Here is a 25,996-nt window from a genome sequence, read left to right as displayed (position 1 = left end):
TCCAGGACAAAGCAGCCCGCTTGATTGGCACCCCATCCACTACATTAAAAATTCACTCCCTCCACCACCAACGCATAATGGCAGCAGTGTGTACATCTACACGATGCACTGCAGCAGCACACCAAGGCTCCTCTGACCTCACCTTCCAAACCTGTGACCTCTATCATCTAGAAGGACAAGGGCAGCAAATGCATGGGAACCTCTAAGTTTGGAAATCTAAATGTACCACATTTACTGGTTCTCCTTTATTACATTCTCAAAGAACTCTAATAAATAAGTAAAACACAATTTCCCTTTCACATAATGCCTGACATATTATGATTTTCTACATTTCTTGCTACTACCTCTTTAATGGATTCTGGCATTTTCCTAATGACAGATATTAGGTTGACTGGCTTATAGATTACTGCCTTCTGTCTCCCTCCTTTCTTGAACAGAGGTATTACATTGGCAGTTTTCCAATCCACTGGGACCTTTCCAGAATTGAGAGGATTTTAGAAGATTGCAACTAATGCGTTCGCTATCTCTGTAGCCACTTCTTTTAAAACCCTAGGATGCAGGCCATCAGGTCCAGGAGATTTGTCAGCCTTAAGTTCCATTAGTTTTCTCATTACTTTTTCTTTAGTGATAGTGATTGTTTTAAGTGCCCCTCTCTTGCCACTTGATTTCCTACTATTTATGGGACGCTTTTTGTGTCTTCTACTGTGAGGACAGATACAAAATACTTGTTCAAAACCTTTGCTTTTCCTTGTTTCTGTTATTAATTCCCGAGTTTCACCCTCTTAAGTGACCAATGCTCACTTTAGCTACTCTTTTCCCTTTCACTTACTTTTAGTAGCTTTTACTGTCTTTTTTATTTTCTTGCTAGTTTTCTCTTGTACACCAATTTCTCCCCCTTTATTTTTTTTTTGTCATCCTTTGCTGGTTTCCCAATCTTCTGCCCTACTAATCTTCACGGCATTGTACATCTTTTCTTTCAATTTGATACCATCTTTAATTTTCTAAGTTAGCCACGGATGGTGCATCCTTCTAGCCCTTCTTCCTCAATGGAATGTATCTTTGTTGAGAGTTGGGAAATACCTCCTTAAATGTCTGCTCATCCACCATGTTCCCTTTTAACCTTTTTCCCAGTCCCCTTTAACCAACTCTGTCTTCATACCCTTGTAATTGCTTTTATTTAGGTTTAAGACACTAGTTATGGACACATTTTTCTCAGAATTTGGTCTATCATGCTATGATCTCTCTTGCCAGAGGACCCTTTACTACACAAGCCACAAGAACCTTGAACCTGTTGGACAATTGCAAAGGTTGAGGTTCCTCCAGTCTACCTTCTCATTTCCACATACCTGCGTCACTTGCAGTCACAGCTGCAGACCAAATTCAAAGTACCTTGTCTAAGGAGTGTGACTGCCTCCTGGAACAAAGTGTCCAGGTAACTTTCTCCCTCCCTGATGCATCACAGTGTCCGAAGTTCAGACTCCAGCTCATCAATTCTGAGCCTAAGTTCCTGAAGCTGCAGTCACTTAGTGCAGATGTGGTTGCTGTGGGTCACAAAGGCGTCCAACAATCTCTCATGCTACAGCTGCAACACATCACTGGCCCTGCCCTTATGTTTTATTTAACAGATTAAGTTTGGAAATATCACTCAACGATTATCTGTAGTTGGATACATACGAACATACAAATTAGGAGCAGGAGTAGGCCACTTGGCCCTTCAAGCTTGCTCTGCCATTAAATAAGATCATGGTTGATCTGATTGTAACCTCAACCCCACATTCCTGCCGCCCCCTCCCCTTGTTAATCAAGAATCCAGCTAGCTCTGCCTTAAAAATATTCAAAGACTCTGCTTCCACCACCTTTTGAGGAAGAGAGTTTCAAAGACACTCGACCCTCTGAGAGAAATAAATTCTCCTCATCTCTGTCTTAAATGAGCAACCCTTTATTTTTAAACATTGATCCCTAGTTCTAGATCCTCTGAAGAAGAAACATCCTCTCCACATCCATCTGTCAAGACCCCTCAGGATCTTAAAGGTTTCAATCAAGTCACCTCTTCTAAACTCCATTGGATACAAGCCTAACCTGTCCAACCTTTTTTTATAAGACAACCCACCCATTCCTGGTATTAGTCTAGTAAACCTCCTCTGAACGGCTTCTAACGCATTTACATCTTTCCTTAAATAAGGACAATACTGTACACAGTATTCCAGATGTGGTCTCATCAGTGCCCTGTACAACTGAAGCATAACCTCCCTACTTTTGTAATCAATTCCTCTCACAATAAACGATAACATTCTATTAACTTTCTTAATTACTTGCAGTACCTGCATACTAACCTTTTGTGATTCATGCACTAAGACATCCAGATCCCTTTGAATCTCAGAGCTCTGCATTCTCTCACCATTTAGATAATAAGCTCCCTTTTCTTCCTGCCAAAATAGACTATTTCACATTTGCCCACATTATACTCCATTTGCCAGATCTTTGCCTACTCACTTAACCTATCCATGTCCCTTTGTAGCCTCCTTATGTCCTCTTCACAATTTATTTTCCTAACTATCTTTGTGTCGTCAGCAAATTTCACGACCATACGTTCAGTTCCTTCATCCAAGTCATTTATGTAAATTGTAAAAAGCTGAGGCCCCAGCACTGATCCCTGTGCCACACCACTTGTAACACCTGCCAACCAGAAAAAGACCCATTTATGCCAATTCTGTTTCCTGTTAGCTCGCCAATCTTCTATCCATGCCAATATGTAACTCCCTACACATGAGCTTTTATTTTCCAAAAAAACTTTTGATGTGGCACCTTATCAAATGCCTTCTGGAAATCTAAATACAGTACATCCACAAGTTTCCCTTCATCCACAGCACAAAGAACTCCAATAAATTAGTTGAACATGATGTCCCTTTCACAAAACCATGTTGACTCTGCCTGATCGCCTTGAATTTTTCTAAGTGCGCTGCTATAAAATCTTTAATTAAAGCTTCTAATATTTTCCATATGACAGACGTTGGGCTAACTGGCCTCTAGTTTCAGGCTTTCTGTCTCTTTTCCATTTTTGAATAAAGGAGTTACATTCGCTATTTTCGAATCTAGGGAATTTAGGAAAATTAAAACCAATGCATCAACTATCTCACTAGCCACTTCTTTCGAGACCCTAGGATGAAGTCCATCCGGACCCAGGGATTTGTCAGCCTGCAGCTCAATACCACTTCCCTGATTGTAATTTTTCTGAGTTCCTCCCTCCCTTCCATTTCCTGATTTAGAGCTATTTCAGGGATGTTACTTGTATCCTCTATAGTGAAGACCAATACAAAATACCTGTTCAATTCATCCACCATCTTCCTACTTTCCATTATCAATTCCCAGACGCACTCAGACCAACACTCACTTTGTGAATTCTTTTCTTATTTAAATATGAGAAACTCTTACTATCCATCTTTATATTTCTAACTATCTTTCTCTCGTACTCCAATTTTCTGCCTCCACGTTAATCGTTTCGTCATTCTTTACTGTTCTTTATAATCTGTCTAATCTTCTGACCTATCACCCTTCTTTGTGCAATTATATGCTTTTCCATTAAGTTTGATATAGTCTTTAACTATTTTAGTTAACCACGGTCCTCCCCTTGGAATTTTTCTTTCCCATCTCATCTATTCTGTGTATTCTGAAATATCTCTCTAAATGCTTGCCACTGCATCTTTATTGACCTATTCCTTAACCTCATTTGCCAGTTCACTTTAGCTAGCTCTGCTTTCATGCCATCATAATTGCCTTTGTTTAAGTTTAACATACTAAAACATAAGAAATAGGAACGGGAGTAGACCATTCGGTCCCTGGAGCCTGCTCCACCATTCAATAAGATCATGGCTGATCTGCTTGTGTTTCGATTTTCACATTCCCATCTACACCACACCCTTCCCCCGATAACCTTTGATTCCCTTGCCTAACAAGAATCTATCTAACTCTGCCTTAAAAATATTCAATGACCCCGCCTCCATTACCTTCTGAGGCAAAGAATTCCAAAGCGCCTCAGCCCCCTGAGAGAAAAAAATTCTCATCTCTGTCCGAAAAGGGCAACCCCTAATTTTAAAACAGTGCCCCCCTAGTCCTGGACTCACCCACAAGAGGAAACATCCTTTTGATGCCCACCTTGTCAAGGCCATTCAGGATCTTGTATACTTCAATCAAATCACCCCTCACTCTTCTAAACTCCAGTGGAAACAAGCCCAGTCTGTCCAGCCTTTCCTCATAAGACAACCCACTCATTCCAGGTATCAGTCCTAGTCTTGGATGCACTTGTTTCTCCCTCAAATTGCTACTTAGTGGTGCTTTCACTATGAGATTATCAATTAATCCTATCTTGTTGCACAATACCAGGTCGCGTATAGCCAGCTCTCTGGTTGGCTCCAGAATGTGCTGTTCTAAGAAACTATCCCAAAAACATTCTATGAATTCCTCATCTATGCTACTTTTGCCCATCTGATTTTCCAGTGGTTTCCAGATCAAGTGGCTTCATTAGTTAAGCTATAAATTCAATGCAATACTTATCTCCCCAGTACCAGTTTAAACTACTATCCCCTTTCAGCTGATGAACTGTTGCTAACTATGATTTCCCATGTGGATGGGTGCATAGAAACATGAGTGGGCCATACAGCTCAAAAACTTGCTTTACCATTTTCGTTAACAGTGACGGTTCTGTCATTAATTCCAATTCTGTATTTTCTTTGTATCCCTTGCTTGTGAAATCAATGTATTATCCATTTTCCTGTAAACATTTAATTGATAGTTCAGAGTTCCACATTACCATTGAAAGAAAACTACAAAAAGCATTTCCTTTTGGAAAGAGAAAACAAACTATCCAACCTGCTCTTAATGCAAATTTGCCTGTCAGTTTGAGTTGAAATCATTAAAACATTGAAAGATCTTGCTGTAACAAAAACTGAAAATGCTGGAAAAATTCAGCAGGTCTAACAGCATCTGTAGAGAGAGAAACAGAGTTGACATTTCGAGTCTGTATGACCCTTCTTCAGAGGTCATACAGACGCAAAACGTCAACTATGTTTCCCTCACCACAGATGCTGTTAGACCTGCTGAGTTTTTCCAGCATTTTCAGTTTTTGTTTCAGATTTCCAGTATCCACAGTAGTTTGCTTTTATCAAAGACCTTGCTGTGTTGTTTTACTAAAAATTGCTTAATTTAATCTGTTGGGTAATTTCAATATTGAAGTATTAATATTTTGATTTTATGATTGAGAGAAGGAAGTAAGATTGGTAGAAGTCAGTGTAAGTTTTACTCCTAAATGTCATGATGTAAGTTGTGTTAATAGTGTTTCTATGGATGTGGATCACTTGACAAAATGATGAAGGGTAGAAATTACTGTTGGCAATGTTGAAACGGTAGAGCAAGCAATTTGATATAATTGCATTAAATGCTCATTTGATAGCATCACTGATTTCAACTTGTGTTTCTGTTATACCATTATCATGCAGTGTTTTTAAAGATGGAATGACAAGTAATGATTCATTGAAATTGATTAACTTATTTCTTTTTCATCTTTAGAGTATTTATACAATGCAAGTTTAAGAAGATATGAAGAAACATCGAACTTTGTGAAACTAGAATGCTATCATATGAAGGGAAAGCAGATTATATGATTGTGCTATGAAGGGAAAGTTAAAGCATTGATATTGCTTATATCCATTTCAGCTTTTAAGCCAGTCCTTGTCCTCCATTTGTAAATCATTACATTTCATGAAACTTCATTATCCAGTGCACTTTTGAGTGCATAAATGCAAATTTTTAATAACTTGATTTCTTAGCATTTCACCCTAGAAGGTAAGCTATCTAATAAAGTGCAAATCAACAATTAATCAACTTTCTATATCTTAAAATGCTTTGTCATAATTGCAATTAGGCAACATCTATTATGATAGTCAGTAAACCCATGATAATTGAAGGTCAGCTAAGAAATTTTAAGAATACTGACGACAAATTAAGGAAATTTGTTATTTCAGCCAGAAAAATACTCCATCAGCACCATCCACCAAAGCATTCAAATCCATGGCATAATAAAAGACAGTGCACCCTGGCAACACAGCTGCAAGATGTAGCACAGGCCAGGAGATACACAAGTCTACTCATCTGGGATAGGATCAAGTTGAGCAATAATGGAGACACTCAGCAAATAGATACAAGGATTTAATTCTTTGTCTATCCTGAATTTTCTTTTACATCTGTAACCCCAGTGGATGTATACAAAGGATGTCGGAAGGTTAGCAATCTCTCTTTTCCTCCCCATTAGGCCTACAGAACTTAGTTCTACTGGTGTATTGTAAGCTCAGGAATGAATCTTGAGTTGACTTTCTCATAGTCTGTTTTAGGTGGTAAGCTTAAGAACAAAAGAGAACTTACCGCATATTCCTATCAGGGAACACCACTCTTAAATTGAGCAGCTCTTGAAAGGGCAGAGCTCACTAAGTCCATCGATAGGTGACTATTGCAAAAATTAGGACTGCAGCTTAGTCTACCTGTGAATATGGAAAGAAGTGGCTTCCTTGACATGAGAGGTGACATGGCAGTTTTGCTGCATGTCACCGTGTTATGATATCATACACAGTTTCTGAAGCACTATGTCAGGTTTAGCTGCATTTGATCATTTTGGTTAACTCCTCCCTGTGTTGCTTCCAATCCTGTCCTCGAACAGAGCTCTCTTTCAGTTACTTTCGTAGAGTGTGTGTGAGATGCATCCATTAGTCCATAAAGGGAAAATAATTTTTTGATCTCTTTACCACAAGCCTGTTAATTTTAAACCAAAGTCCTCTATACCTGCGCTCATTGTCTGTAGCCTATTCCATCTGCATTGCAAGGTTATCTTCTCAACAGCAATCAAATAGATGACCTTTCCACTCATTAACAGAGGATAGTCTATCTGGCAGCAATTAAGTAATCCGTTATCTCGGTTGAGTACGTCTATAGTGTCACTTGTTTAGTAAAGGACCTGTAAATTCCTCCTCTTGTTTGCTAGTTAATCTGAATTTTCGGGCCATCCGTCCACCAGATGTGTCACTTAAGAATCAGGAGGCAAAGTTTAAAACTTTTAACAACACAACATCCTAGTTACTGATTAGTCTACATTCACTTTTACAGGATTATAAGACTAGAAGAGATCACTGTTTATGTAAGCAGTCTCATAGAGACCCACTAGCTGGGTCGCCTGCTGAGAAAGTACATGCTTGAATGGTTACACCTGTGTCCACTTGCAGGGATTGCCATCTTTCCTGCTTCTGGATGCCGAGCTTAAATATATGTTAGTGTTGCTTAGCAAACAAACATGGCATAATATCCTTGATTTGCACTGGATCACCAGGATTGACATTGAGGAATGGGATGCATGGTGATCTGTATTCACCTCAGTAGCAATCAGAGTTAAACCTGTTGCATATGTAATTTGAACAACCAAGAACTCCAACATGGTGCCCTCCATGTCCTCCCTAAATTTAGAATGGTGTAATTTACAATAGTGAATGCAGTGATTAATGGAGGGCTCCCTTCAAATAATTCTAGTAACCATCAAGTAATTCAAGAGTGCAATCTCTTCATTTGAAACCTCTCTCCCTGATATAAATAGTTGGTGCCTTATTTTACAGCTGTCTGAGCACCATTCTCCTTGTCTGTAAAATGGAGGGCAAAAGCATGAGGTGTATTCGGGTTAGAGGACTGTGCTGACGGCACCGTTTGTTTATTTCATGTGCCTCCTACAGGGCTCGGATCTAACCATCCGCTCTATCTATTGAAGAAAATTCTATTTTTTGTTTCTCTGACACAGTGGGATTCCCAGTATTTTGATATTCTTGTGAAATAGTACTACTTATGGAGTTGTACTTCAACCCACTCAATTACTTTCTTCCTCTGAATTTTTTTATTGAAGTGTTAGGGGGTTGCATGCAACTTTTCTTTTGCACAGTCTATACAAGATGTGGTTCTTGATTTTAGTAACTGATTATAGCTTGGTATAGAGGCCAAATGATTAATTATACATTTATGTGTCTGAAAGGATGACATTCTGAATCTAAATGCAACATCTGCAGTGATGAAAGGTAAAAGCACTTTGTGTATATATTATATATGTATATCCGATTATTGTCTGGAAATGTGACTGACTTAGAGGCTCAATTTATAGATCTTTGGGAACTTTTTATCCCGTAAATTTAATGTCAGATTTTGTTTGTTGTTGTATAATAGCAACAGTTAGCATTCTCTGTTAGAATGCAAATTAAAATTGGATTTGGATACAGTATTAATATTGTAATGTTAATATATACCAAAGTATAGATGTATTCCATAGCTTTATACTTTTCTAGTTTTAAGTATACTTGCAATAGCTACTTAAGTATTGCACAAATCTAATGTAAATATTGCATTTTTGCTACAGTTAAATATTGGCTTAACATCATGTTGCCAGTCAGTATTAAGTTACAGGTGGCAAGGCAGGTTCCTTTGTTACAAGGTACTTTTACAGAAGTCTGGAAAGAAGTGGCAAAATGTCTCATTGAGGATACTTGGCCATTAAATCTACCCTCCCCCAATTAAAAAAAACACAGCTTACTGCAAAATTTAACTACCATGATGTCACTTTTTAGCAGAAATTATTGACAGTTATTAGACCCTCACACAAAATGAATGCTTATTGATCTAGACCCAATAATTGATCTTTATTGAGAGTGTACATGAGGTACATTGTACATAAAGGACAAACATATCTGAGTGAAGCAGAAATGGATGTAAGACAATACTTGAGAGGACTGTATATTAACCAACAAACAGCCTTGCTTTTCATTTTTTGCTGCACTCTATTAGCACTTCTACTGAAATGAGCTGGATAATGTATGCGAAACAGCTATTTTTCCTTTGGAAATATAAAGCTTTTGGTCAAAATCTTGACAAATGTTCTCGAACAGTGGAGTTTCCAGGACTTTAGTCAGCTAATATTGTGACCGGTAATTCCCCTTAATGTTTAAGTAATGTTTTTTTCTATCAAATGTCCACAGTACTTCTTGAAGTATTTATGTTTATAAAAAATTAGTTAATTATATAATTGTTCTTTCTGTTTACTGTAAATATTTAAACTATTTTCTTACTGTGCATATTTTGAGCCATGCAAAAAAAATTGTAAGCAGCTGCTTCCCTTCACTGAAGAGGTTTTCGGTAGTACAAGCTTTACTTGTTATGAAGGGAGCTTCAGTTGCCTGACCGGCTTTTAGGTCAGTCATTTTAAATACAGAATTTCTATTCAGATTTGGATGGTTTATATCTAATGTATGTTTCATTTTTTTGGAAAGTTGCATTTTTTATATATATGTGTACATGTATATACACACAAATATATATGAAATGGTATAATATTTTGTTATATGTACTGAGTGAGTACAATCAAATTATAAACTTTACCACGTGTTTCTGTGGTGGCTTTGTGAGACTGTCAAAATTAGTTCAGAATGGCACTTTTGCTACCGTTTTTAAAATGATTTAAATACGTGTTTTAAAAGGAAATCAAATATTTATGGGGCATACTGTGAAATAGTAAGGCTAAATATTTTTTTTAAATATCTTTGCGTGAGAATCTATATAACCAGATAATGCTAAATGAGAAAGTATGTTTATTGTTTGGCTTAGAGTTCACCAGTGTTTGTTCTACCAGGAGACAAAACTGAAATCTAAAACACATGTTAAAAATCTATATAAATGGATATCTTTTGAGTTCACTATTTACACTAATTCTGTCATTTTGTCTTGTACCATTTTGATTCCATTACTGCCTTTGATAATGCTGACCACGTAGTAGCAGCCTGAATATAAAAAATAGTAAATTTATATTGCTGAGCAAAACCCTGAATTTATTGTGCATTGTAACACTTCACATCCATCAGAACTCCTCTTTGATTGCCTGTAATCTTATTTTTATTTAACAATATCACATCCAGTTCACCTTGATTATTGTAGATACCTAGGTGCAATAATGTTAATTCAGATTACATATTTGCATTTCTTACTGTGCACATCAAATTGGTGTTAATTTTGTTTTTTATTGAACATGTTTAACTCAATTTAATTGAGAAGTAAGATGAGCCAATTACATACATTCATTTTATTTTATTAAATTAATATCCTACAATGTTGGGTTTTATTTGATGAGTTTTTCTTAAGTTTTAGACACCTGATATTTTTAAGGTACTTTTTTCTTTTGGGTCCTTCAAAACTACACATTAAGAGACTTTTGTTGGAGTGTTCAGCTTTCTCCATATCTGTGCTCAGCTCTTCCACTTAAATATGTATGTTTCATTCATTCATCCATACCCACTGTTGGCTGCATCTCTTGCTAATTAAAGCAGCATTATCAGACTTGTGGAACAAACTGTAATTTGACTAACATACTTCCTCTTGCAAGAGTCTTAAATTAAAAGCTAATGGATAGGAAAGATGGGATACAAATAATTTTAGCATTCAAGTTATCTGGCAGCCTATGGTAACATAATTTTTGCTCACACACTTTCCATCTTTACTGGTACAATTATGCCTTGAAATGCCCTGATTAGTAATTAAAGATATGCACAGCTGCTCATCTGACATTATCTGGACACTTTTTGTACTGTGCTGAAAGGAATTGGAATAACAAGAATCACTCTTGTTTCTGTACAATGGCTGGTAGTAAATTTATTTAGTCATGGACTGAAAGAAAAACAGAATTCAATTTACACATGAAATGAGTAGTATTTGGGACTATGATAAAAGTGATAGGCATCTTGTATGACAAGATGAAGAGTATTAACAGTTTCCATGCCTGGAATATTTTTTCATTTGAATGGAATAAAGTTTCATTACTAAAACAGTTCAATTTTTAAGATCTGCATACTATTTTTTGTGGAAGATGCTGATATAGGAAATTATTGCAACTCATGAATAGACAATAATTGAATGAGTTATTAAACTTTGCACAAATTATCCAGTCTGCTTCTTTCAAGAAAATGAGAATTTTAACAACTATTTATAAACTATTTTCCATGCTTTCTTCCTACTGTCATATTCATTGAATCTTATTTTTATATTAAGTAGATTTTTTTTTAAATTTGCAACACATTTTCATAACATTGAGATTTTATACTATTGATTGTAAGGGTGGTTCAATTGAAAAGTACACATGGTAAGTTCAGTAATTCCACATTTCCAATGTGGGGGAACAATGCTTGCAGATCATAAAATCAGCTCAACAATCTGCTTCCTTCGAGGTCAGCCCTCCACTTGGTGTTTGAATATTCCTGATAATGACCCTTTTTTAATAATGCTAACATTCTGCACATCAAAATTAAGTGTAGAAGTGCTTGTGATTTTATATTGATTTTGACATGAATTCTTGTAACAATTAAACTAGAAATTTTTACACTTTTTTTCAAAAAGTATTTGTGTTGGTTTATTTCCATTTTTAATTTTCTCCCATAGGTTACTTGCTACGTAGCTTCTCCCACCTGACAGTGCATGGATGGTCCACAGCCTGTAACATGATAAACCATGAGCAGACATTATTTGAGAGAGTAACACTGGACAGCATCTTGTTTACCCCAACCCAAATCAATCTTATGGCTTTGCTGAGATTAAGCAAAATTCACCGATAATAGGCAGCTATCGGACTCCAATGGCAAAATGTCGAACCATTTGGTCAGGACTCGAATTGTCCTCCTAGCTGTTAATTTTAATGATTACACTTTTAATTTTTGGAGATACTTTAATGATATATTTCTCTCACTAAATAAACTATAGTTTATGCAATTCAATTTGGGACACAAATCAGCCTGATAAATATAAGCCATTCTGGCTTTTGACTAATCTAGAAAGGATTAGTGGAAAAAAGATTGGTGCAAATTCCCAACAGTTAAACAGGCTTTTATATATATCCCACTTCTGATTCACCTTCAGCAGTTTCTTATAAACAAAATACCTATGTATTGCTAAGCAGCAAATACTTTTTGTTAATTGATAACTGAGGGAAATGGATATTAACCTTTTCATCTCATCACCATTGTAGGAATAGTGCAAGCTGGAATGTCTGCTCAGTTATTGCTTCCAGGATTTCTATCCAAAGGTAGTAATAGGAAAAAATAAAGTCTACAATTTTTGTAACATTAGTTATCCTAAATCAGTGCACATTTTTAAAAATTGCACAAATATTTAAAGGATTTTTGACAGTAATAGATGAAGTTTGTATATTTTCGTGATTTCTACAGATGTTTAAATGTGGTAGAACATTGCATAAAAAAATATATAAGGAATGCTCTTGCAGTAGATTTCAGATGGTTGTTTACAAATAGTGTGTTGCACTGTTGGATCAGTAAGTCTTTGGTGTTCTAACCGAGCATAGCAGCAGTATCCAATACTCTCAATTATTCCATGTATAATGAACAGCCATGAAAAAAGATGCAATTTGCGGATTATATGTCCAAAGCTGATTTAGCAAAAAAGCAAGAAATGCTTGTCAGCACAGCTAACTTGAGCCTGCTATACTTCTGAGTTATGTCCCCTGACATCATTCAGGAGTTGATGTTCCTTGAATCAAGAAATGTTCTCTCTTTTCCTTCATGCTTTTGTAACTCTTTAATTGGCAAGGCAGAATTTTGTGTCGTATTCTTTGCCAACCCCTTAATAGTCTCGAAATGAAGACTGAGACAATATATATTCACTTCTTGTATGTACAGCAGCGTGTATATGAAATGCCTCATTCATGTTTGATTTCATTTTAAATTTTTAAAGGAATGGTTCAGTGGTTATTTGTGCTTGAAGTGTTTTAGAATTGTTTCATATTTAGATGAAGTTTGTAAAAGTTATAAAAGCAGAAGTAATGCAGATGCTGGAAATCTGAAATAAAAATAGGCAGTGCTAGAAGTACTCAGCAGGTCTGTAGAGAAAGGAACAGTTAATGAATATTTCGAGTCGAATATGACTCTCTTCATATTGAAACATTTGTTAACTCTTTCTCTCTCCACAGATGCTGCCAGACCTGCTGAGTATTTCCAGCATTTTGTTTTTATTTTTATAAAATCTATGTTTGTATTTAAATTTAAAAACTCATGTAACAAATTTTAGTCAACATATGTACTTCAGAATAATTAGGAAATTTTCAAAATTCAAATTAATTTCTTAGCCCTTTTATAAGATTGTATTTCCGCCTTCTACAAGTTAAAACAGACCTATTTTCTTCCTCTACCACCAGAAGTGCGGCTTTGAGTGTGCATAGTGTGTACTTATAATCAGGTGAGTTAGGCAACAGGAGCATTCTTTTTCTTTCCAAACACAAGCAATTAAACTTATACAAGTGCAAGATTTGCATAGACAAGTAAGCTGCTCTGGGATATATATCCACAATCACTTAATTGAAAACCAGTTTGTGCCACCAAGACTTGTGGGAGAGCTCTAAAGATCAGGAATTTGTTATTTTTAAGTGAGATATTTAAATTTTTAAATAATTTAAACTTAGTACAAAAGGCTTTAGACAAGTCATTGTAATAGCAAACTTATTATTGTTACAAAGGTTATATGGAAGTGGGATTTATACTATCATTAATTCTGCCTGTCTTTATTGTAGCAATTTAAACTGTTTCAAACAATTAACATAAAGGCACTAACTCCCTCTTTCTGTTGTGATACAAAGGTTAATAACCCAAAGCCATGTGTATGTTAGTAATGGGAACATTAGTAGCATTGTAAACAATTATTGAGTCATTATGGTACAGAAGGAGACCATTCAGTCTATGCTGGCTCTCTGCAGACCAATCTCCTGCTTTGTCCCTGTGGCCCTGTCAATTTATTTCCCTCAAGTGCCCATCCAATTTCCTTTTGAAATCAATTATTGTCTCTGCTTCCACCCACCTTTGTAGGAAGCAAGTTCCAGGTCATTACCACTTGCTACAAAACAAGTTCTACACATTTCTGCTCTCCCCACCCCTCTAACCCCCCAACCTCCCACCATACATCTCTTTCCCAAAACCATAAATCTGTGCCCCTTATTTCTTGTACAATCAGCTAATGGGAATGGCTTTTCTTTGTCTATCTTAGCTAAACCTGTCATAATCTTGTACACCTCTATCAAATCTCCCTTAAATTTCCTTGTAGCTAAAATCTCTCAACCCTGGAACCATTCTATTTCATCTCCTCTGCATCCTGTCAAGGACCCTCACATCCTTCAGCATAATGTCCCTGCTTTTGTACTCAATACCTTCTTGAAGCCCAAAAACCCATATGCTTTGCTAATTACTCTCTCAATATGCCACCTTCAAAGATCTGTGCACTTGAACACCTAGGTCCCTCTTATGCCTGCACGCTCTTTAGAACTGTGCCATTAAGTCACTATATTATGCCTCTCCCTATCCTTTCTGCCAAAATGCATTACCTCATACTTTGCGTTCAATTCCATCTGCCACTTGTCAGCCCATTTTGCTGGCTTATGTATGTCTTGTTGTGGTTGACTGGAATCATCCTCACTGTTTGCCCCCCTCCAAATTTGGTATCATAGGCAAATTTTGAAATTTCATTTGGTATTCCAATATCTAACTCATATATCAAAAAAAGCACTGGTCTCGGCAATGACCCTTGGGAACATCACTTTCTGAAAAACAACCATTTACCACAACTTGCTGTTTTCTGTCTTGAAGCCACTTTTTTATTCAAGCTGACAACCCCTCTATTTCTGTGAGCCTCAATTTTGTTAACCACTCTTTTCTGTGTTTTCTTAAAAACTATACGTCCATTTCATCTTCATCAGCTTCCTTCATCACTTCATCAAAAATTCAATTAGGTTAGTCAAGTATGATCTGCCTTTTACAAATCTGTGCTGGCTCTCTTAATTGGCTCAAACCTCTCCAAGTGCCTGTTGATTTTTTTTCTCTCAGATTTGTTTCTAAAACCATACCAACACTAATGTCAAACTGACCAGTGTGTAGTTACTAAGAATGTCCTAACACTCCTTCTTGAATAAGCCATTTGCCGCTCTCCAAACTTCTCACCTCCCCAGTATCAACCGAAGATTAGAAGATTATGGCAGGATCATCAGCCATCTTCATTTCCACTTCCTTTAGCAACCTAGGATGCAAGCCATCTGGACCAACTTATCTACTCTAATCATAGCCAGCCTTTCCAGGACCTCCTGTCTATCAGTTTTCACCCCATCCATTTCCTCTACAATCTCCACTTCTACTGATATTTTGTCAGCCTCTTCTTCCTTAGTAAACGCTGATACAAAGTGCTCTAAATATTCCAGCCTGTCCTGAGTCTCTAAGCATGTATCACCCTCTTTGTCCCGAAAAGGGGCAGCTATTCACTATTACTATTCACATGTTAAAAGAAGATTTTTTTGTTCTCATTAATGTTAACTGCCATTCTGTTTTTCTTTGCCAGTCTTATTTTCTTCCTCACTTTCCCCCTCAACTTATTGTATCTGGCCTGGTTCTTGCTTGAAGGGTTCACCTGACATGCATCATATATCCTTTTTTTTTTGTTTCATCATATTCCCTATCTCCATTGTTATCCAAGGAGCCCTGACTTTAGTTCGCCTACCTTTCACCCTATTGGAATGTGCCTTGTCTATACCTGAAACATCTCTTCCTTAAAGATCACCCATTGTTCAGTTACAGTTTTCCCTATCAGTCATTTGATTTCATTTTTCCCTGAATCGATCCCCTCTTATCCCATTGAACTTAACCCTCTTCCAATTTATAAGTTCTACTTTAAGTTGTTCCTTGCTCTTCTCCATTACTAATCTAAACCTTATGATACAATGATCACCCACAGACACTTGGTCCTCTTGGCACACCTTATTCCCCAGCACCAGATCTAAAAAATGCTTCCTTCCTAGGTGGACCAAGAACATCAAGGAAGTTCTCCTGAGTACATTTCAGAAGTTACTTCCCCCGCCCCCACCCCCCAACCTATTCTTTTCCCTTTATCCTAACATCCCAAATGGTTTTTGGGTAATTCAAGTCCCCGAATATCACCACTCTTTACTGCTGGTTCATCTTTATGATTTCTTTGCAAATTTGTTCCTCTATCCCCCCCCATCACCATTTGGAGGCCTGTAGAATACAACCAGGGGGTGAATTTTTAGCTTGGCGGGCAGGCTTGTGCCTGACGGAGCGTAAAATAACGCAAGATGACTTTGGGCGAGCGATGTTTGCACGATGTTTTGGTCGGCAGGCGCACACCAGAGTCAGCAGCGTGCCCGTTGACAATTAAAAGACCTATTAAGGCCATTAAAAAGTTAATTGAGAGAAACTTTTTGCTGCCTTACGGTTGGCGGGCAAGTGAAAAGGCCAAGCGGCCTTTGCATTTTTTAGGAAACCTCATCCACGGGTGGGATGAGGTTTCCAACAGCAAATAAAAATAAAATCAAAATTTTAAAATTTAATTAATAACATGTCCCTGCTCATGTGACAGAACCACACGAGGGGACATGTTTTATAACATTTTTTAAATCTTTATTTTTTAATTTTGAAAGATGTTCATCTCCCTGAGACAGCTTTGTGCCTCAGGGAGATTTTCAAGTGTGCACCCACACGCATGCACGAAGTTTGCACTCGCCCTTCTCCTCTCCCCCCCTCCGCCAAATCCCCCACACAGCATTGCCGCTTGCGTTTCATGCTGGGCGGTTCTTAATTGGCCCACCAGCGTGAAATCGTGGTCCGGCCCCGATTTGCAGGTGGCGGTTGGCTTCATGGCTGAGCCCACCCGACGAGGGAAAAACCCTCCCCCTATAGTGCGGTGAACGTACTTTTCTTGCTTCTCAACTCTAAACAAATAGATTCAGTTCTCTTTCTCTCCTCCCCCCCCCCCCCCCCCTCGCCACTTAAGGACATCCTCTCTTTCCAACACTACATGTCTTCCCTGATCAGTGCTGCCTACCCACCTCCCCTTTTTCCCTTCCCTATCATTTCTGAACACTTTGTACCCCAGGCTCTTCACTACCTTGAAAATGTAGTTGGTCCATGTTGAACCTGAAATGTAAAATTACTGACCTGAAGAAATACCAATGCTTACTGTGTATTTTAATGGCATGACTTTGGCAGATACTTGAGAAATATGTTTGGAACTCCATGCAGCCTTGGCTGGCGTTTGCATCTGGTATCATTTCACCCCATCATCATACCGAACAGTGTTCCAGATCGCAGCTAAATTGTTAAATGCAGAGCTGAACAGAAGGGAATTTCCCAGCTGGAAGAATGAAAAAAGTTATTGTTTCCAATTAGTATCAGAGATGTTAACTGGCCTTTTCTCTTTGCAAGTGGTGACAGACCAGCTGTATGTTGCCAGATATGTGTTTGAATTACAGCTAATGGGACTGAAGACATATCAGCATAGTTTCCATCCAAGGTCATATTTCAGTGTCTCTTTATGGGTGACTAGAGAGTATCTTTGGCAGAGGTTGGAGAAGTCTTTGGCCTCCTGCTGGTCCTTGTCATTGCACTGAAAGCTGACACCTTTCAAGCGATATCACTGTTGATCAAAAATGACATTGTCCTCACTCACCCAGAGGCAAATTGCCAGAAAGTTTTTTTTAGTGTACAGTGGGTATGGCTTTATTTCATTAATTTACTTGCTTTATAATTGAAACAACTGGTTACTTGATGCAAACTCAACCACTGAACCTCCTTTTAAAATTTCCTACTGTGATGTGAAAACAGCACCAAATTATGTTACTGATATGCTTCAGTAGTAGTTACTAACAGCACTGATGTGGGTGGTTTGGGAGACATTATTTGCATAGGTGTTTAACTGTTGAACTAAAACTGTATTTTGCTTTTGTTGGGATATTTGTATACTCGGGCAATTATATTTCTGTAAATTGATATCTAGACAAATAAAAAGTTGAACTTTAAAGTCTCTGGGTTTTTATCCACATGCAGAGTTTGATGCAAATCCTTCTACATTAGATTTATAAACACCTCTTTCATTAGTAAAGCATATCAGACAAAATATGGACATCCCAATTTTATGGAATTTCCAGCGATCAGCCTTTTCTCCAGCTCTTCAACAGTAACTGTTAATGTTTAATACTTCCACATGATTTATAGATCATTGTGAGATATTTGAAACTTGTTCGTTCTTTTACCACTACCAAAAAAACTTATTTTCCTTTGAAATAGAATTAAACCAAACTAAATGAGCTATTTACGTTTTACCTAGAGAACTATAGAAAATTTAAGCACTGTAGTGACAACTCCATTTAGGTAAGCAGTTAAGCCTATGTCCTGACTGCCAATTCTGCCAGATGATATCACAATATAAACTGAAAAGAGTAAGCCTTAATCTTTGTCTTTGATAAATATACTACTTGAAATTCCCATCACTGCCCATGGGACTCAAGTAAATGTACTGCATCTCATTTGCATACACTTTCAAAAGCTAGCTCAAGCTACCTCATTGTGGTTTCAGAAGGAACAGTGAGACTCCAATTAAATAACTGGAATTTGAATATCAGTCGAGCAATATCCAAATGCTTTCCATCGTTGATTTCTATGCATTACAGCTGTGTTCAAGGGGAGAGGTCTCAGTGGCAAAAATATAAACTAATATGTTTTAAGGCTGAAAATGTCTCCATCAAAAATAATTAAGATGAGTAATTGCTAAAGTTCCTCCGACGTGACATTCAAAGAGGAAGAGGGAGTTCTGAAGTAGGATTTTCCCACCGGGGAGGGAAACAAACATCAAGAAAGTTTATGGGTACTCAACCCACACCCAGAGGCATAACAGTCACTGGCCCTGATTTTCACAGTGGTGCGCCCTTAATTGGTCTTGAGATGGCTCACTGTTTAATTAAGGACAGAAAGTGAGCTCTTGAAGACAATCAGAGGGTCAATCAGACTTTCCAGCTTGAAAGGAACAGCAGCCTGCAATAGAGGGTAAGTAAGGGAAAGGGTGATTCAAAATGGACACCGCCTCCAACCTTTTTAAAATCAAAAATTGAATCTTGCAGCTGGGCCATCACAGGGGAGGGGAACCCTCCTACGTCCAGGCAAGCAGTGAAGGCCCCCAAGGCCTACCTGGAACACTGGCTCCATAGTCTGCCAACTTCAGGCACCTAAACTGGCCTCCACTGCCTGCGGAGACCTAAAGGCCGACTGGAAAATCCCAGTCAGCCTCCTTTAATTGTCCTCAATAAATTCTGAATGAATGCTTGTGGACTAGTAGCCCTGTCACCCATCTCACCTCCATAGAAATTACCTGGAGGCAGGACCGTTTTTATATCCTGCTGCTCAGTCCCTGACCCTGGTGGGGGTTCAAATTCCTGCCCTTGGTATCCTGCTGAACCAGCACAATAAAAAAAATGATTAACAGGACAATAATTACATTGCAATTTGGGAATTTGCTGAGTGCAAAGTAATTGCCACATTTATCTACATAACTAATTCTGTATGAAGATCTTTGGGGTGAACAGCTTTAGATTATTAGCTTATTCTGTTTCTGGCTGGGCCAGCATTTATTGCCCATACCTAATTGCCCTTGAGAAGGTGGTGGTGAGCTACTTTCTTGAACTGCTGCAGTTTGTTGTGTAAGAACACAAACAGTGCTCTTACGAAGGGAGTTCCAGGATTTTGACCCAACAGTGAAAGAACGGTGAAATAGTTCCAAGTCAGGATGGTGTGTGTCTAGGAGGAGAACTTGCAGGTGGTGGTATTGACCTGCTGTCCTTGTCTTCCTTGGTGGTAGAGATCAATGGGTTTGGAAGGTGCTGTTGAATCTTGGTGAGTTCCTGCAATGCATCTTGTAGATGGTACGCACCACTGTCACTGTGTGTCGGTGCTGGAGGGAATGGATGTTGGAGGTGGTGGATGGGGCGCCAATCAAGCTGACTGCTTTTGTCCTGAATGGTGTCAAGCTTGTTGAGTGTTGTTGGAGCTGCACTCATCCAGGCAAGTGGAGAGTATTCCATCACACTCCTGACTGCCTTGTAGATGATGGACAGGCTTTGGGGAGTCAGGAGGTGAGTCACCCTCTGCAGAATTCCCAGCCTCTGACCTCTTAAGCCACAGAATCTATGTGGCTAGTCCAGTTCAGTTTCTAGTTAATGGTAAGCCCCCAGGATGTCGATAGAGAGTGATTCAGTGATGTCATTGAATATCAAGGGTAGATGGTAGGATTCTCTTGTTGGAGATGGTCACTGACCAGCACTTGTGTGGCATGAATGTTACTTGCCACTTGTCACCCTAACCCTGAATATTGTCCAGGTCTTGCTGCATGTGGACAGGGAATGCTTCAGTATCTGAGGAGTGGTGAATGGTGCTGAACATTGTGCAATTAACAGCGAATATCCCCATTTCTCACCTTATGAAGGAGCGAAGGTCATTGAAGAAACAGCTGAAGATGGTTGGGCCTAGGACACTATCCCGAGGAGCTCCTGCAGTGATGTCTTGGGACTGAGATGACTGACCTCCAACAACCACAACCATCTTCCTTTGTGCTCGGCATGGCTCCAACCAGTGGAGAGTTCTCCCCCTGATTCCCATTGACTCCAGTTTTCCTAGGGCTCCTTGATACCATATTCAGTCAAATACTGCCTTGATGTCAAGGGCAGTCACTCTCACCTCACCTCTTACTTTAGTCAATAGATGTGATTGGAAGTGTGAATCATTCTCCTGTTCTCTGAAGTGGAAAAATTACTTTAAAAGACCAATCTCATTTCAAGAGGTGAAAATCGGCAATACTAATGGTGAGCAGATGGTTACTAATCTATAGTGTGAACATGCTTACTCTATTAGATCCATGGGCCCAATTTCAGCCTTTTAATTGCCACTTACAGTGCAGCAACACATCATACACATTGCACAGATTCATTAAGTGTTTTGTGAGTTCATTACCTAATTGAATATCTGGATTTTCTATGGTAACAGCCAGTGACCCAGAAGTGATTGCTTGTAGTCATGGAAATTCTGGCAAGTCATTCTGAAAACTTGCTAATAACACACATTTATGGTCTGTAGAGTGCATCTCCCTGTGTGTTATATCATTTTACTGTTAGTTTTAATTTGTAGCAACAAGCTACTAAAATGATGCTGGGTTCCTGTTGCCATCTTTATTTTTGGCCAGTTTAAAATTTTACTGAGGGTTTAATCCTAGTTTGATATAATCTCTCCAAACTATAAGGCAATTACTTTCCTTCTCTAATTCTGTAAACATTTGAAACAAAATCTCGATCTTTGGAGCTTGAATACAGCTCAACAGTTGCCAGCCTGAATTTTGTTGATTTTTAAAAATCATTTTAAATGATATTTACTGAAATTTAAATAGGTTTAAGATTCTTTTGAATACTTTAGAAAAGGTGACTGAAAATAGTTAATAAATGGTATTCTAATTAATTTGTAGCAGCTCTTTCATCAGAAACTTCTTGTAAACTGGGAGAGAGGAAAACAAACAAAAATGCACAGATAAAAGCAAAATACTGCGGATGCTGGAAATCTGAAACAAAAACAGAAAATGCTGGAAAAACTCAGCAGGCCTAACAGCATCTGTGGAGAGAAAGACAGAGTTAACGTTTCGAGTTCGTATGACTCCTCTTCAGAGCTAAAGAGAAGTAAAAACGTGATGAAATTTATACTGTTTAAGGGGGATGAAGCTGGATAGAAGGCCAGCGATAGGTGGAGGTAAAAGGAAGATTGGCAAAGATGTCATGAACAAAAGGACAAAGGGGTGTTAATGATAATGTTACTGGCTAAAGGAGGTGCTGATGGTGGCATTAAGGTCAGAAAGCAGAATGTGGTAATAACAGGACAAGGGTAAGCACTCTGGAAAGAGCAACATGAACAAGTGACAGATGGCCCGGGTGGGGGGAGGGGACGGTGGTGGGAAAAAAGATAGAAAATAGGTTAAATGTAGGGATAAAACAATTTTTTAAAAATGAATAAATAAAAATAAGTGGATAAAAAATTAAAATGAATATTGAAAAAAGGGGATAAAATGGTGAGGATGGAGGAGAGTGTTCATGGTCTGAAGTTGTTGAACTCAATGTTAAGTCCAGAAGGCTTTAAAGTGCCTAATCGGAACAGACCAAAGGTGTTCCGCAAAGCGTTCATCCAGTCTGCGTTTGGTGTCTCCCATGTAGAGGAGACCGCATAGGGAGCAGTGAATGCAGTAGACCAAATTGAAGATGGTGCGAGTGAAGTAAGGAGTGTTTGGGCCCTTGGATGGTGAGAAGGTAAAGGGGCAGGTGTTGCACTTTCTGCGATTGTGTGGGAAGGTGCCGTGGGAAGGGGAATGAGGTGTTGGGGATCATGGAGGAGTGGAGCAGGCTGTCCCGGAGGGAATGGTCCCTACCAAGGAGGGGTGAAGGGAAGATGTGTTTGGTGGCGGCATCATGCTGGAGTTGGCGGAAATGGCGGAGGATGATCCTTTGAATGCGGAGGCTGGTGGGTTGAAAAATGAGGGCAAGGGGGACCTGAACATGATTCTGGGAGTGAGAGAAAGGTGTGAGGGCAGAGGCGTGGGAGATGGGTCGGACTTGGTTAAGGGCTCTGTAGTACTGGAAGAAGGAATGCTCCACATACCCCATAAAGAGACAGGCATAACTAGGGCCCATGCGGGTACCCATAGCTACACCTTTTATTTGGAGGAAGTGAGATGAGTTTAAGGAGAAATTGTTCAATGAGAGAACAAATTCAGCCAGACAGAGGAGAGTGGTGATGGATGGGAATTGTTCAGGCCTCTGTTCAAGGAAGAAGCGGAGAGCCCTCAGACCACCCTGGTGGAGGATGGAGGTGTAAAGGGATTGGACGTCCATGGTGAAGAGGAGGCAGTTGGGGCCAGGGAACTGGAAATTGTTGATATGATGTAGGGCGTCAGAGGAATTGCGGATGTACGTGGGAAGAGACTGGACAAGGGGAGAGAGAACAGAGTCAAGATAGGAAGAAATGAGTTCCGTGGGGCGGGAACTGGCTGGCACGATTGGTCTACCGGGACAGTCCTGTTTGAGGATTTTGGAGAGGAGGTAGAAGCGGGCTGTCCGGGGTTGGGAGACTGAGGTTGGAAGCTGTGGAGGGAAGATCTCCAGAGGAGATGAGGTCAGTGACAGTCCTGGAAACAATGACGATGTTTGGTGGTGCGATCATGGTCCAGGGGGAGGTAGGAGGAAGTGTCTGAGAGTTGGTCCTCAGCCTGTGCGAGGTAGAGGTCAGTAGACCAGAAAATAACAGCACCACCCTTGTGGTTTGATAACCAAGTCAGGGTCAGACCTGAGAGAACGGAGTGTGGCAAAATCAGAAGGAGACAGGTTAGAGTGGGTGAGAGGAGCAGAGAAATTGAGACAGCCGATGTCACGCCGACAGTTCTCAGTGAAATTATCAAGAGCAGGTAAGAGGCCAGAGGGAGGGCTCCAGGTGGAGGGAGAATACTGGAGGTGGAGTAATTATCCATTGAACGGGCGGGGGGGGGTGACTCCTGCCCAAAGAAGTGAGCATGGAGACGAAGGCGGCAAAAGAAGAGTTCAGCATCGTGGCGAGCCCGGAATTCATTGAGCTGTATGAAACTGAGTCCTTTGCTGAGTACTGAACGTTCAGCATCAGAGAGGGGGAGGTCAGGGGGCATGGTGAATACGTGGCAAGGGCTGGTATTAGAAGATGGGATGGGGCCAAAGAAATAGGAAGGGGTGGAGGGACCTGGATGGGCGTTGGTATCAATGAGTTGTTGGAGTTTGCATTCCTTAGCACCTGAAAGGAAGAGACAAAGCTGCTTGTTCATGCCTTCCCATGCAATTGCAGCAGATGCAACACCTGCTCCATTACCTCTGCCCTCCCCACCGTCCAAGGGTCCAAACACTCCCTTAAATTTGATCTACTGCATTCGTTGCTCCCAATGCGGTTTCCTCTACATTGGGGAGACCAAACGCAGACTGGGTGACCACTTGGCAGAACACCTTCGGTCTGTCCGCAAGCATAACCCAGACCTTCCTGTCACTTGCCATTTCAACACACCATCCTGCTCTCATTCCCACATGTCCGTCCTTGGCCTGCTGCAATGTTCCAGTGAAGCCCAACACAAACTGGAGGAACAGCACCTCATCTTCCGACTAGGCACTTTACAGCCTTCCGGACTTAACATTGATTTCAACAACTTCAGACCATGAACTCTCTCCTCCGTCCTCGCACCTTTTTTAATCCCCTTTTTTCAATATTCATTTTAATTTTAATTTTAATTCACTTATTTTTATTTTTATTTCATTTTAATTCATTGTTTTATCCCTACCTTTTATCCTATTTTCTGTCTTTTTTTTACCACTGTCCCCTCCCTCCACCCCACCCCCAACAAGAGCCATCTGTCACTTGTTCATGTTGTTCTTTCCAGAGTGCTTACCCTTGTCCTGCTATTACCACATTCTGCTTTCTGACCTTAATGCCACAATCAGCATCTCCTTTAGCCAGTAACACTACCATTAACACCCCTTTGTCCTTTTGTTCATGACATCTTTGCCAATCTCTCCTGTGCCTCCACCTATCGCTGGCCTTCTATCCAGCTTCACCTGCTCCACCCACCTTAAACAGTATAAATTTAATCACATTTTTTACTTCTTTAGTTCTAAAGAAGGGTCATATGGACTCAAAACGTTAACTCTGTCTTTCTCTCCACAGATGTTGTTAGACCTGCTGAGTTTTTCCAGCATTTTCTGTTTTTGAAACGAAAATGCATATTGGACATTGCATCATACCCAGACACAGCAGTAGAGGTATAAGGTGCACAGAAACCTAGAATTTATATCTACTTAGGGAACATTGCAAAAAGATTACTGCTAGACTAGGTGAGTCTATTAGCAGTTTATTAACACAGTGAATTTAGTAATTCAACAGACTTTCTGGAGTGTGCTAATAAACAGAACAGAACAAATGCAGCCGATCTGTAGAACCAGCAGGTGGAGTTACTGTTTTGTAGTGAATGTCTTGTTTAGCTTGCTGTACTTTGCAAGCTAGTGTATTATGGGATCGTAAATCCATGTTGTTTTGTTAGTTCCATTACTGCCGTAGAATAAACGAGAGCTGGAATGTTCAATCACTTGCACACGTCCGTGAGTGTTGATTAGTCTTTAAAAAGTTAACACTGTACCAATATTAAAACATAAATTGTTGATGAGGACAATGAACCTTTACAGTAAAAGTGAAACAGCTAGTAAAAGGAAATTCCTAGTAAAAAAAACGCACACCTACTCTCCCGGAGTGCTCCCGAAGTTCAGACAAAAGAGAATCACAGGGATCCCAAGAATGTGCGGTAAAAATACAGCGATGGTTATCTCTGAAGTTCCAAATATAGAGGACATGCTGAGTTAAAAAAGAAGATACAGAGAGAAGAACGTGCTGCAGTTTAAAAAGTTTTAAAACTTACAGAAAGGGAAGGTCAACGATCAGTGCAGAGCTCGCCAGAAACGCAAAGCGTGGGAAAAACCACAGAGACATAACGGCAGCTGCTGACATCCCGAGTTTAAAAAAAAGTTGCTGTCTTAAAGCAGTAACAGCATTTAAAGTGGTAACTACAAAAAAAAGGAAATGACAGTAAACAAAAAGTAACTGACAAAGAAAAGAAAATAAAAAGGCAGAAAATGACCACACTTACCAGACCTATGGGACATTTCGATGAGTGTTGAACAGTGGAGATCCTATACTGAACGCTTTTGAGTTTTTTTTGTCCTTGCAAATGGAATTGAAATTGATAGAAAGCTGGCAACTTAAGTGTGATGGGAACTAAAACCTTTGGCTTATTAACAAGCTTGGTGCAGCCTGACAAATCTGGCACAAAATCACATGAGGACATTGTAAAAGTCCTGGAGATGTATTTTTCCTCTAAGTCACTTGTTATAGCTGAAAGATTTGGGTTTCACAAAAGAAACCAAGACGGGGAAACAATTGCGGAGTATGTTACAGTACTTTGAATTCATAATGTTCAGTGAACCTTTGAAGAAGTATTGAACGATACCCTCTGTGAC

General features: G+C 39.3%; 2 protein-coding genes across 3 annotated transcripts in view; both read left to right on the top strand.

Annotated features, from left to right (window-relative positions):
• nfat5b (nuclear factor of activated T cells 5b) overlaps positions 1 to 17,916 on the top strand; it is a 205,639-nt gene extending 187,723 nt beyond the window's left edge. For both annotated transcript variants that reach the window (XM_078544498.1, XM_078544499.1), the window contains exon 14: positions 5,563 to 17,916. The gene's annotated coding sequence lies outside the window, so the exon portion shown is untranslated. The remainder of the gene's footprint in view (positions 1 to 5,562) is intronic.
• The window catches only part of kars1 (lysyl-tRNA synthetase 1), a 531,769-nt gene that overhangs the window by 423,802 nt on the left and 81,971 nt on the right, over positions 1 to 25,996 (top strand). The window lies entirely within an intron of this gene.

Source organism: Cetorhinus maximus, chromosome 6, assembly GCF_964194155.1.
Source record: "Cetorhinus maximus chromosome 6, sCetMax3.hap1.1, whole genome shotgun sequence".
NCBI lineage: Eukaryota > Metazoa > Chordata > Chondrichthyes > Lamniformes > Cetorhinidae > Cetorhinus > Cetorhinus maximus.
The sequence above is the reverse complement of the archived record's forward strand: the minus strand, read 5'-3'. Positions and strand labels throughout refer to the sequence as shown.